We start from the raw sequence: 14413 nt of genomic DNA, 5'->3' as shown, positions 1-14413 counted from the left end.
TGCTGACACAGCAGGCCCCGAGAGAACCCCCAATGACCACAGACTCTGATAAGGTATGAAGGCACCTGGCCAGGTTTATTGCCAAACGAAGCACAGTAATAGTTTCCCATAGACTCTACAGGACATACTTGAATATGTGCCCCCTGACAATGGACCAGCTCTGTCAGTGGTGGGATTTACCACTGTCCCCTAGGCCAGACAAAGATATCCACTCAGGGTTGCATTATTATACACAGGTACAAACAAGTTACACATCACTCCTGATGCACTGAGGTACAACCCCTCTATGCGTTAGGGTGCTGCCTCTCTCCTGGTAATGTTGGTTCAAACAACTCTATCCATCATATTATCCTTTTGACCCTGTCTTTAGGATGGGTCGGCCTGTTACTCATTATCTCTGTGGAATGTTCATACCAGAATGTTCTGGTGCCATCCTGGCATGTTCATCCTATTAGTACTTGATACCTTTTAGATATGTGTATACGCGCAATTAGCAGCCTTCTTCTTGACAACTTCTGTGCGCAGGGCCTGCCTCTGGCTCACAGCTTAACTTTGCTTTATGTTAGAAAAGTCTTGACCATTACTTTAGTTCAGGCCTCAGGCCTTACACTGGGTCTCTGATAAAAGGGTTTATGTTTCAGGGCCTCATCTTACTACATTCCCCCACTTTTTGTCTTTTTATGGGGAGGATGTTTACCCATCATCCCAGAAAAGCATAATGCATGGACTAAAGATAACCCAGTGGGCTAAACACTGTTATGTGGTTACCTTATTTTACCATCCATACACTCATGCCCCACCTGTCTTTAGTCTGCACTTTCCGTCGTACGACTGATGGACAGATTTTATTTTCCAATTGATGATAGTCCCTTACAGTGGGCCTAAGAATGTTAGGGCCGGGACCATGACTGAGGAATGTAGTATTCAGGGGGCACATATTCATAGTATGTCCTGTAGAGCCTGCGGGGAACTATTACTGTGCTTCATTTGGCAATAAACCTGGCCAGGTGCCTTCGTACCTTATCAGAGTCTGTGGTCATTGGGGGTTCTCCGGGGGTCTGCTGTGTCAGTGATCTGCAGAGCCGGGGCAGCACACAGAGGGAACAAATGCACGCAGTCAACTGTTGTCATAATTGAACAGAGCAGAGCACCACACCGGTGGCATCTGATAACATTGGTGACCCCAACCACTGATCTGGTGAGTAAGCGAGCTGTCCGCTGTAGGATTCGCTGTCTAACATGACAGAAAACCACAAGCTAGGGAACCCCCTTAACCCCTCCCTGCAAATCCCCACAGAGTTTAAAAAATATAAAGGGGAAGAAACATGTAATGTAATTTGTAAGGCTAGGGCAGAGACTGTAGCCTTAAACTACAAAATACTGCAAACTATAACGATGGCTGTTAATGGTTAAAACTGCATGCCACAAAATTGGTGGGGCAAGTAACTGTAACAAAGAAAGAGTTAAAAGAATCAAAAGAAGCTACACAGCCCTGGAATGCTCCCACCCCTCCTTGCAGGGTGGCAAGCAGTCCAGAGACAACCAGCATTGGAACAGAGTAAGACATTGAAGACAGCTGCAAGGAACCTACAAAAAATACATGTGCCATCCCCTGTTATAAATAGTGGTGGTAAACAGCAGACTTCAGGTAGCTACCCTGTGCCTGAAGAATGGGGACAGAAGTGGAAAAAGGTGGCCCTAGTAAAATTAAAAGATGAAACGGATCCACTGCTGTGCAACCACTACCTTATGGTAAAAGCCAGGTTCTGGTAAAACCTAAAGCAGGACCTAGACTGGTGCCTGTCAGAACGGGACAAGTAAATGCACAGATGGAAAAAGCAGCACACAGTACTTTCACTGAACTGGCAAATCAAATGAAGGAAAAAATGGAACAGTTCACAGAGCACATTACAAGACAGGAGCTGCGACTCAATCGCAGGGGAGCGAATAAAAAGGAATTTCAAAGTCAAAAACTACAATTGAACAGGTTAACACCTAAAATTGATGCATTAACATATAGAGTTACCCAAAACCGGTTTCAGAGTAGCAGCCATGTTAGTCTGTATCCGCAAAAAGAAAAGGAGTACTTGTGGCACCTTAGAGACTAACAAATTTATCTGAGCATAAGCTTTCATGAGCTACAGCTCACTTCATCGGATGCACGTGCCACAAGTACTCCTTTTCTTTTTTCAAAAACAGTTAACTGCAGGGAAGAAAAGGGCACTTCTGCAATCTGTTTGGCACGCAGACAAAAACAGACACTGGGGGAACAAATTCAGGTTTTAGAAGAGCAGATAATTACCTCCACTCTCATCTCAGAGCCAGGATAAAAACCCAAGGTGCGGTTTCCCAACTGCTTTTACCCACAGAACCACACTCCGCACTCAGCTAAAAATATAACCCCCTTTCTCAAATATTTTTACATACCAGTATGTTTTCTTTTATATCCTTTATCAATTTGCTAAGCTTGCTGCTGCTGCCTGTACCTTAAGAGTTAATGTCTCTTGGCTCAAGTCTCACTACCTTCACCTCCCCGCCCCTGCTTTTTCCCTGCCTCTCCTCACTTCGACTCTTTCTCTGTTTTAAAAGTTAAAAGTTATAGTTTTTACAAAAACCTCCAAAAGATAAAGCAATTGAAAACAGAACAAAACAAGAAACAAAAAGAAAACAAGGTAACAACTTTACTTTAAATAAATCCGGTAAATTAATTATTTTAACCCTTCAGGAATGCAACAGCTAGAATTATTCCTAACTTTCTTGAAGATATGGTTGCCAAACAACAGAAATGCACACTCTGCTTCTAATCCTAACCACTCACTAATATTTGAAACATGGGCTTTTCTTATTTCCATATAGCAGAGTTTTAAAATAATGTTAAATATAAAGTAATTCAAAATTCCTTGTTACCAAATTAATACAATAAATTTGGCAAATATTAATATATTTGTAATCAATTGTTGTTAAAAGTTTTAAATAAGGTAATAACTTGTTTATTCAAATGTTTAACCCTTTTTATTTTTGTTTACCTTATTTTATATAGTTATTAATAGAATTCTGTCGCCATTTCTTTTTAATTGCAAGTTTGTCCTGTATGTCATCTGTGTTGTTTGTTGTGCGTGTCATGTGACTGCTTTTTATTATTTTTATTTTGTTGTAACAAAAGTCAATGTTATACCCTTTTAAAAATATATGTATATGTGGTACTGCACTATTTTAAGATCATGGTTGGGGTATAATCATAGTATTATTAATACCAATTTTTTTGTGCAAAGTTCAAAAACGTTTCAGTTACAAATATATGTACGTATATTTCTGCCTCAACAAATAATGCAATTGCAAACAAAAAGAATTCTCTTTTATTAATCACAGTTTTGTTTTTTAATATTTTTATTATTCAAAGAAAAAATGTAAGGGGAAACCTCAACATTAGATAAAGATAATATTAACAAAATGTCAATTTCTTGTTTGGGTTTTTATAAACTTTTTTGCACTTTTAAATATAGTTATTAGAATAGGATAGCAAAAACGTTTACAAATAACAATTTATGCATAAAGCTAACCAAACAATTTCAACAGGTTTCCACTTTTGGCTCCCAAACACAACAAAGCATCATGAAAGTTTAATATCCTCAAAGTATTTGCATGGACCTGTATTTAAAATTTATTTTGGTTTAATTTTATAGTTGGTTTAATTTTATACACTTTTCTTTTGTTATGTTATGTTAATGGGAAGCAGTGGTTGTTAAAGTTTATGCTTCTAAACAGTTAACAAGAGTGATATTGGTATCACAAGCAAATTAACTCTAAAAAGCGTGGTAAAAATTATGTTATTGACTCTTTTGCTAGCAGAATGTTCAGCGGGGGGGAAAAAAGCAATGCACCTTCTCACAGAAGATTGTGAGCATTTATTTTAGCAGTTAAGCATTTAGTATAAAATATTAGTAATGCACCTCAAATGAAAATGAATGTCTATACAATTGCAAAAGTATAGCTTGTGTTATAAAAGACTCTGTCCCTATTACATTGTCCCTATTACATTGTAAACAAACTAAGTTAAACTTTGTATTAAGTTTGGGTTACTGAAAACAAAAACAAAAAAGGAAAACAAACAAAAAATTTTACCATGTTAACTAACAAAAGTTGTTTAAGTTGCATTCCACAGACCAAAGACACCAGAAAATATCACACCCTGAAGACACCAGAAAATATCAGTACACAGTGAAAAAAAACCCAAGCATCAAAAAAAGAAAAATGAAGTGCTTTATAAATCAGAGACCGGTCAAATACACCTCTTATCTACCATATATGGACAATTACGTTAACAATCAGCTAGAAACCACTAGCTGGACCAGGATAAACTGTCATTTAATTTCAACTTGGTTACTGTGTAAAAACAACTGTATTATTGCTGTACTACTGTATTATCATTGTACTGTTCTATTATTGCGGTATTGTATTATTGCTGTACAACATTTACAATGTGCATAACCTTGCTAAACTGTTTAACCAACACACAGGTAAAAATCAACAAACAAAAGGCAGCAAACATGAAGGCAAGGAGAAACAAATTCATTAAAAAAAAAATTGTTACATGGCAATTACAAATTAGGTATATAAATTCCCTGTTACTACCGGTCACAATTTGGGATCAGTAACACTGCATCCTAACTGAGGCACATGTTATTCAAAACAGTTTTGTTCAGTGTCTGCGTACAAATACCAAATCCTGACACAGCAATATTTGAGAAATTGGTTACTGTCCATTCAGTAGGTTTTCTGAAAAACATCATCCATAAAAACAACTGGATCTATGTCAGCTACTGACGCATCACGGGGGCAATGGAACCCATGGAACAGAGAAGCTAGCCATTCCTGTTTCCTGCCCAGCAAAGCTTACCAGAGGGTGATGACCAGCAGTAAGGGTAACCCACAACATGAATGCCCAGTACTGGGTAGTAACTAATTACAAGACATTTATATATAAAGGCCTCATTTGTAGTGTCACTACTCCAAATTTCTGTTTTACTTCTCATATACATAATACCGTGGAACACACTATAACAATGCCTATCCCAGTATTTCAAAACACTCAGCGTACTACTAATGATGATACAGGTGATAACTGCAATTGCCCTAATAGGAGTGTGTTTCTATCTGTGGCACCAAAGTAAAAGGGCCAGAGTACAACACCAGACTGGAAAAACATGATTATGCTTGCATATAAGGTGGTGTCATATGTACACATACATACTATACATATATACCCATATACACTACAAATATATGCGCCATATCCATATTATTCATATATATTAATTATTTGGGAGTGCCTCTAAGGCTCAGTTATAATACTACATTCCTCAGTCATGGTCCCGGGCCCAACATTCCCAGGCCCACTGTAAGGGATTATCATCAATTGGAAAATAAAATCTGTCCATCAGTCGTATGACGGAATGTGCAGACTAAAGACAGGTGGGGCATGAGTGTATGGATGGTAAAATAAGGTAACCACATAACAGTGTTTAGCCCACTGGGTTATCTTTAGTCCATGCATTATGCTTTTCTGGGATGATGGGTAAACATCCTCCCCATAAAAAGACAAAAAGTGGGGGAATATAGTAAGATGAGGCCCTGAAACATAAACACTTGGTATCAGAGGCCCAGTATGAGGCCTGAACTAAAGTAATGGTCAAGACTTTTCTAACATAAAGCAAAGTTAAGCTGTGAGCCAGAGGCAAGCCCCGCTCACAGAAGTTGGCAAGAAGGCAGCTGCTTATTGCACGTATACATGTGCCAGGATGGCACCAGAATATCCCAGTAAGAACACATTCCACAGAGATAATGAGGAACAGGCTGACCTATCCTAAAGACAAGGTCAAAAGGATAATATGATGGACAGAGTTGTTTGCTCGAACCAACATGAGAAGAGAAACAGCACCATAACACGTAGAGGGGTTGCACCACAATGCATCTGGAGTGATGCGTAACTCGTTTGTACCTGTGTATAATAATGCATCCTTGAGTGGATATCTTTGTCTGGCCTAGGGGACAATGGTAAGTCCCACCACTAACTGAACCGGTCCATTGTCAGGGGGCACGTATTCGAGTATGTCCTGTACAGTCTATGGGAAACTATTACTGTGCTTCGTTTGGCAATAAATCTGTCCCGGTGCCTTCATACCTTATCAGAGTCTGTGGTCATTGGGGGTTCTCTCAGGGCCTGCTGTGTCAGCAATCTGCAGAGTCGTGGCAGCACTCAGAGGGAACACATGCACGCAGCTGACTGTTATCAACATTGAACAGAGCAGAGCAACACACCGGTGGCATCTGACGACAATCAACTCCCAACATTCCACTGCTATTTAGCAAATAACTGTGAGAGACACTGGAAAAATGTGTCATATTCCCCTCTAGTGGTAGGTTCATATAGAGGACAGCAGCCTACTAATGCTATCTGGTAACCCTTTAGTTCAAGCAGTAGAGTCTGTGCTGCAGATCTAAAAATCTTGAGTTTAACCCATGCTTATGCCCTATGCAGGTGGGGGACTCAATATGGTTCCATACAATGGAATTTTGGGGGAAGGACAGTGTTGTACCTAGAAAATTATAGATTAAAAAAAAAAGCTACCTTAAAGAATATTAAAATCATAAATTCAATCAGTCAAAGGTTAGGAAATACTAAGAAACAAGAGCAGGAACAGACAAATTGCTAAACAAATATCTATGTGAAAAATGCATTAAAGAAATAACAATATTCTACAAGAAGGCCCTAATCCTGCAATCAGCTCCATGGAAGACTGAACCCATGTAGTGATCCAGTGACTTTAGTGGCACTTCACATGGGTGTAGAGGTTGGCCTATGCAGAGCTCATTGCAGGATCAGGACATAAGTTTCCACAACAATAAAGCATATAATAGGATTTTCTGCAATGTTTGGGACCATCATGTTATTATACTAGAGCATTTTTATTTTTTAAGGATGGGAAGATCTTCAAAGAAAAGTAGAGAAATAAAATATGAAAGTGAAGCAGAACTGGGTCCAAATATAGTGCCCTTTGAAGTTATTTTTTATTAGATGTCAGTAGCTGTTTAAGAAATTACAAGCACAAATTATTTTCCTTTGTATCCCCTCCATGTTATTAAACTACCAGTTACAGAAAAACAGTGTTCATGTTACTGATGAATCCTCTTCCATCTGAAACACTGCTGGTTTCATCTACCCTTTCTTCTCAATAGGGCTGAATTCATCAGTAAAATTTGCCACAGCAGAACTTAACAATCTCTCTTTATATCCATGTTTAGCAATGTAAAAATATTGGTCCAAATTCTGCTTTCACTTCCACCAATACCACCCCATACACATGAACAGAATTACATTAGTGTAACAGAAGAGAATTGTGCCCTCTTTCAATAATCTTTGCAAGTCCTCTTAAAATGTGTCCATTCATCTGTTTATCCATGTGGTGTGTTCACTGCAAACACATTACAGTCACATGTGCAACAGAAAGAAAATGGAGAAAACAGTAGAGTGCCTAGTTAGACAAGAAAAATCATAACAGATCTTTATATTGTGTGCAAAAGGGCAGCATGTGTGTATTATAGTTAGATATTACTTGTATTCTGATAAGTGTCCACAACGTTCTCCTCAAACAACACAGGAAAGTATAGACCAGGGATAAGCACTCACACTGCCCGGGTCCTGGCCACCGGTCCGGAGGGCTCTGCATTTTAATTTAATTTTAAATGAAACTTCTTAAACATTTTAAAAAACCTTATTTACTTTACATACAACAATAGTTTAGTTATATGTGTATATATATACGTATAGAAAGAGACCTTCTAAAAACGTTAAAACGTATTGCTGGCATGCAAAACCTTAAATTAGAGTGAATAAATGAAGACCCGGCACACCACTTCTGAGAGGCTGCCGACCCCTGGTATACACGGTAGCCTGAAGAACTTGCAGTCTAACAGCATGCTGCTTCAAGAGGTTCTTTGTACGTTTCATGGGCACCTGTAGCGCTCACACTGCGTCCCTTTGCACGCAGCGTCTTGCCAGGAGATCACGCCTGACCATTCAGGGTCCAGCACATCACCGATTACTGCTGCTGGTAGGACACCAATGGGCAGCAGCCAGTGAAACACAGGGCTCCGCTTTTAGCCCCGCACCCCTCCAAAGAGCGTGTTGGGGTGCGCATGGGGCGAGGAAGGGGTTCGCCCCCCCCCGCGTGCCCAGAAAGGGGGAGAGGTATGGAAACGCCCAGGCGCTAAGGAGGGATGTTTTGATACCACCTACTAGATCGTGGCAGAAGGGGGGGAGGCGCAGTGAACGCGGGGGAGGGGCCGTCATCCCGCAGGGTGCTGCGCGAGCGTGGAGGGCGGACACGTCGCTGCCCCCCCCTTTTACACGGCAGAGGCGGCGAATGTCCCTGAGCCCCCCTTCCCCCACCCTCCTGTAACCATGGCACCAGCCAACCAGGGCGCGAGGGCCACCTCCAACCCCCCGAGTTACTGGGGCACTGCCGATCCGGCCCACCCCCCCGAACCTCGCTCCGCTCACCCTTGCGGCGGCGCCCGACCCCGCACTGCCGGAAGTGCTGCCTGCACCGGAAGCGGCCGCGCGAGCAGAGCATGGTGGGAGATGTAGTTCTCTCCTCCGCCTGAGGCACGCCCCCTTTCCCACCCTGAGCGCGTGCTCGTTCGCCCTGAGCCCCTGACAGCGCCATCCCCCAGGTAGCTGAGTCCTTCCGCGCAGGACCGGGGCTGTGTGACACGCGGGAGGCCTTTCCGCCCCCAAGGCAGTGACGTCACGGGGGTCCCGCTTGACATCACCAGGGTGACACGACGAGGAAAGCAAAGTGGCTCTTGCCGCCCTACCGCCACTCTGCACCCTCGGCTCTGCCCCTCCCCCTGGCCACACGCAGGAGCGCCCCGCGCTGGGCTCCCGCTGCGTGCGCGCGCGGTGGCTGTGACGTGATGGCATCCCCGTCCCCCGCCCCCATCCCCTGCATCGCCGCCGTGGCACACCAGCTCCGGGGCCCGCGAAATGCGCCCTAGGAGGGCTCAGCGCTGCCCCAAACCCTGCGGCAGAGAACTAGGCCGGCCAGCCCAGCTCCAGGATTGTCCGGGAGGCTCCAGGAATTAAAGATTCATCTTGAATGAAAGATTCTCTCATGTGATGAAAGTTCCAGGCAGATGGTCACCTGACACTGACACCCCTACAGCGAGCGGGGCAGGGCCCTGCCCTGGGCCTCGGAATCGGGGGTGCATCTGGCAGGTGCGGCCCCGCAGCCTCAGCATGGGGGCAGATTGCAGCAGCCTGGTGCATGGAAGCACCAGAGGGTCCCCATTAGTCCTGCAGGGTCTCATCCCACCTGAAAATGGGAGGGTGTGAGCCCCCCTCTTTTTCCTAAAGAGGGAAATACTCAATGGAGCAGTGTTGGGGGCTCTGCTGCTATGGCAGTTTCAGTTTCTGTCACAGACCTGAGCTTGGCCTCCAAGAGCCCTTCCCCACAGAGCCCGGCTGCTAAGGGCTCCTTCTGCTCCAGCAGGCTTGGAGGCAATGGGGACAGGCGGCCGAGGGGTGACAAGTACAGTAGCTAGCAGTGCCCAGAGGCCACTGGGAAACGAGTGCTTCCTCCAGACCCAATCTGTTGATGAGCAGGGCAGTCTGGCCCCTCTCTGCCAGGAATATTGTTTGAAAGTGGCTCCCTCATAAGAAGTGGGGTCTTCAGCACTGAAGGACTTCCACCCACCCCGAAGACCCAGAGCACCGCCGGGTAAGTAAACATTTAAAAGGCGCCAAGTAATTAAAAAGGCACCACTTCTGCTCGGTGGGGGAGCGGCCGCTGCCCTGCTCCCCCCCTAGCTACACTACTGGGTGTAGGGTAGAAGTGGTCCCCAACCAAAGTGCTGGACTTCAGCACCCTTAAATTTTGGATCCAGATCCAAACGTCTCCACTTCCCCTGGCAAGTGGATGGGGGAAAATCACCCTGGCCACAACCAAAGTAATTGTCCCTATGCAGTCCCCAGTGCACAGGGCAAGAATGAGGCCCATCTGTGCATTTCACAGCACATTACAAAGCAGCCCACAGTTATTCCAGTGTTACTGACATCTTTTTAGGATCAGAAACAAGCGCCATTAGCTTCTCCAGGTGTAACGGGCACAGCCAGCTTCCTGCCACCTCTTCTTCACAAGGACTGTAATCATATGCGTTTGAACTGTGCCCAATGCAATCCTGGGGCCTGATCCTGACAGACCTGTAGGTACTAACACAATTCAAATAATGGAAATATGCCCACTTTGTCTATATACAGGAACTGTTACCATGATATTGAAAGATTCAGTTCACACTCCCAAGCCCACAGTGAACTACCACATATGAGAGGCCTGTCTGTGAGCAGTAATCCCACACCAAGGTTCACTGCATCATTGCTGGACATTCATCTCTCACACCAACAGACAGATTGTCCTCAGTGTCTGCTCCTCCAGGAAGCTGTTCCTTTGTCCTGGAGCAGACAGACAGCAGAAACAGTGACCCACCAGCTCTGAAGTTGAAAAAATTCAGAGAGAACATTAATAACAACACAGTAGCTCCTCATTCTCTGCTTCCCGATCAGCCCAACTGCATCCAGCTCACCCTAAAAGTAGTATAATAAATCATTTATAATAAAGATATAAAAATAGGGTTCAGAATACCCTGAAAGGAATAATGTAATTAAAAATAATTAATAAGCATTAAGGCTAAGAATAAAGAGCAAATGCTAATTACAATCCATGGTAAATGCTAATAAGAATAATGAATATTGAATGATAATAGTAAATAGTCAATTCTAATATTATTGTTCATAATAAAAATAAATAGTGAATGCTAATAATAATAAAACACAAACTTGAATCCTATGGACTGTTAATAGAAATCAGGGCAGCCTTGCAGGTAGTCTCTGTCCTGGAGGTGTCAAGGCTCTGTGTTCCTGTGTGGGAATGGGGACATGGGCCGCAGGGGGCTCTTAGCAGGACTGAAGAAGATAGTCTTGATTTAGCTTTCTATCTCCTGGGGCTTTGGACCTCTCATCTCCCACTTAGGGGCTTGCATGTTGGCTTCAAAGGGACAGGAAAATCTCTCTCCCCCAGTAATAGGCTCCTTTGCAAACTGGATCCTCGAGAGGAGATGGTCCTATATTCTTAAGGGGATCAGTTGATCATGACTTGGGTCTAAAGTGATCCACCCCACTTCTCATGGGTGCATCATAAGCTCCACCTCACCTGGACATGTGTGGCTCTGCTAGGGGCCAGATCCCAGTCTGAGGGGCCAGTGATCCAGTCTGTGACAACCATTTCAGGGAGGGAGGCCTGAGAGTCTTTACTCCACCTCTCCCAGGACTGTAAGTGTGAGACATCTGTCACCGCCCCTCCACCATCCTGGGAGGAGCAGCCAGCTCCTCTCCGTACCCCTCAGGAATTTGTGCTGGGCCCACCCACCAATCCTGCTTCTACAATGGGGTTCACGGAAGTAGTAGGCCACTTCTCCCCCAAGCCCTCAGCACCTTTTGGGGATGGCCATCCCATTCTACAGCAGTGGATCCACCTGGCACAGCCCCTGCAGCACCCCACTGCCTCCCAGCTGGCTCTTGCCCTGGCCTTGGGACTAGGATACCCCCAAAGGCTTTGTGCAGGGCCAGTTTTAGGGATGGTCAGTCAGGGTGGTTGCCTGGGCATCAACTTCCGGAGGGTGAAACATTAGTCATCCATTTTTTTGGTTTGGTTTTTTTCCTTGGCCACTCGGGCACCTTCCTGAACCCTAGGATGGATGGGTATTGAAGAGTAGTAGAAGGAGCCCCATACAGTCCCTCTCAACCAGAAAGATGGAAGCTACAAAATGAGTGCTCCATGGTGATCAGTATTGGAGGGTAAAATGGGAGATCCTGAGGGATGCAGAAATCCTGGTACAGGCCTATGCATTCCTGAAATCACCTCTAAAGTGCTAGCAATTACCAGCACTGTTGATTGTTCCAGACTCAGCATGGATGCTTTAATTCAGCTGATGACCACAGTTCTTATGCAGGTGGTGATGAGAACACAGATGCCTACATATTGACACTGGGGCCTCACGGGGTGGAGGGAAATCCTGTCTCTTTCCCAGTGTTTTGTTCATTTGTTCATTTATTTACTGTGGGATGGATGCATGAGAGAGTCGGAAGTAGGATTCATTACGGGACACCGAGAATGGGAGCTGCAGTATCTGACATCCCTAAAAAATCATTAAACCCAAGACTCAACTCCTACCTGAGTATTGCAGGAACCCACTTTGGCACAGCGAGGCTAAACCTCATGCTTCTGCAGTCGTAATAGTTTCCTAGTTGCCAAAAGGTGGTGGGTGTAAGCTTTTAAGCTCTCTCACCTCGGAAAAGCCGGGCTAACTGGATGTCCATGGGCATGATGGTGACTGTCTTGGCATGAGAATAGCACACAGGTTGGTGTCCTCAAAGAGCCCCACCAAGTAGGCTTCGCTGGCCTCCTACGTGGCCATAACGGCCGAGCTCTGGAAGCGCAAGTTGGTCTTGAAGTCCTGGACGATTTCATGGACTAGGCGCTGGACGGGCAACTTGCAGATGAGCAAGTCAGTGGATTTCTGGTAGCAGTGGATCTCTCGCAGGGCGACAGTACTGGGTGGGTAATGATGAGGCTTCTTCACTCCCCCAGTAGCAGGAGCGCTTTTCCAGGCAGCTTTAGTGGCCAACTGCTTACAGGGGGCTTTGCCACCGGTGGATTTACGGGCGGTCTGCTTGGTCCTGGCCATTCTCAGCAACCCTCAATCACAACTCTGCGGTCATAGCAGGCACTGGCTCTGCACTCAGTAGGAAAGGAGATAGCACTAGGCCCAGCAGCCAGTGATGTGGGATTACTGTGAGGAAGTGATTGGTATTGGGTGGGCAGCAGCCACTAAGATGAATCCGATGGAGGACATTTTTTGTCCTAGCTGCCAGTGATGTTGTGAGGGAGCCAACGCTGCTTTAACTGCACTAGTCGCAAGACAAAAAGACTTATGCTAGTGTCTCAGGAGGCAGTAAGTTCAAGTAGAAAACAGCAAAATTCAGAGTGAGTTGATGTAATATATAAAACTCTCAGCTAGCTGGTTACAGCTGGCCTTCAAAACCCAGAGACAATATTACACAGGAAAAAGCAGGAGCAAGAAGAGTGGATTGCTCAAATTGTGAGCCATTAGAAAATAGGAACATAGGAATTGCCATATTGGATCAGACCAGTGGTCCATCTAGTTAATATCCTATCTCCAACACTGGCCAGAGCCAGATGATGGCATAAGAATCATAGACTTTAAGGCCATAAGAGACCATGATTATCATCTAGTCTGACCTCCTGCACATTGCAGGCTACAGAACCTCACCCACCCACTCCTGTAATAGACCCCTAACCTCTGGCTGAGTCACTGAAGTCCTCTAATCATGATCTGAAGACTTTCAAGTTACAGAGAATCCACCATTTACACTAGTTTAAACCTGCAAGTGACCCATGCCCCATGCTGCAGAGGAAGGCGAAAGCCCACCAGGGTCTCTGCCAATCTGACCTGGGGGAAAAGTTCTTTCCAACCCCAAATATGGCAACTGGTTACACCCTGAGCATGCAGGCAAGACCCAGCAGCGAGACCCATGGGAAAGAATTCTCTGTAGTAACTCAGAGCCACTCTGTAGTAACTCTAGTGTCCCATCCCCAACCATTGGACATATTTACTGGTAACCATAGCAGATCAGCTACATACCATTGTAGGCAGTCTCATCATACCATCTACTCCATAAACTATCAAGCTCAGTCTTGAAGCCAGTTAGGTTTTTTTGTCCGCACTGCTCCCCTTGGGAGGCTGTTCCAGAACTTCACTCCTCTGATGGTTAGAAACCTTCATCTAGTTTCAAGCCTAAACTTGTTGATAGACAGTTTATATCCATTTGTTATTCGGTATATGTGGGGTAGGTGAGCTCCAATAGTTAGAGACTGCCTTAAGCATGAGATTTAATCTCTCCTTAGCTCTTGACACTCCACAATTTTATGTATCTCCATTGCAAATTTAAAAGCAAAATGTTTATGAGGCAATGGTGATGTGATACAGACCCTTTGAGTGCTAGGTTACTGGTCTCAACTGGAATGACACTGGCAGTAACCAAATGTCATCACCTGCAGATGGATGATTTTTGTCATTGCAAAAGGTCTTTGTGGTTTGCTTCCAGCTCCTAATGTGTAGGTACCCCCTTTACATGTCAACCCCATATCTGGCAGGCCTTTGGACTGCTATTAACAGACAGTGAACATCATCGAAATGGCCTCTCTAAACTAAGTGTAGGAAAGCTTGCACTGCTGTTTCCTGTGCTGTAACTATCCTCTGGATAAAGAGGAGACTT

The 14413-nt window shown here is 44.6% G+C and overlaps 1 protein-coding gene and 1 pseudogene across 2 annotated transcripts in view; both read right to left on the bottom strand.

The window, feature by feature from the left end:
- PPCDC (phosphopantothenoylcysteine decarboxylase) overlaps positions 1-8667 on the bottom strand; it is a 56771-nt gene extending 48104 nt beyond the window's left edge. The window contains exons 1-2 of one of the 2 annotated variants that reach the window (XM_043524223.1): positions 8561-8591; positions 7688-7721 (exon numbers count right to left, since the gene is read on the bottom strand). The gene's annotated coding sequence lies outside the window, so the exon portion shown is untranslated. Of the gene's footprint in view, positions 1-7687; positions 7722-8560 lie in introns of both variants that reach the window. The other variant, XM_043524222.1, reaches the window with a different exon arrangement.
- A 1477-nt stretch (positions 8668-10144) lies between these two features.
- Positions 10145-14358, bottom strand: LOC119567154 (annotated as a pseudogene).
- Between the last annotated feature and the right edge of the window lie 55 nt (positions 14359-14413).

The sequence above is a fragment of the Chelonia mydas genome, chromosome 10 (genome assembly GCF_015237465.2).
Source record: "Chelonia mydas isolate rCheMyd1 chromosome 10, rCheMyd1.pri.v2, whole genome shotgun sequence".
Lineage (NCBI taxonomy): Eukaryota > Metazoa > Chordata > Testudines > Cheloniidae > Chelonia > Chelonia mydas.
This window is presented reverse-complemented; position numbering and strand designations above follow the sequence as displayed.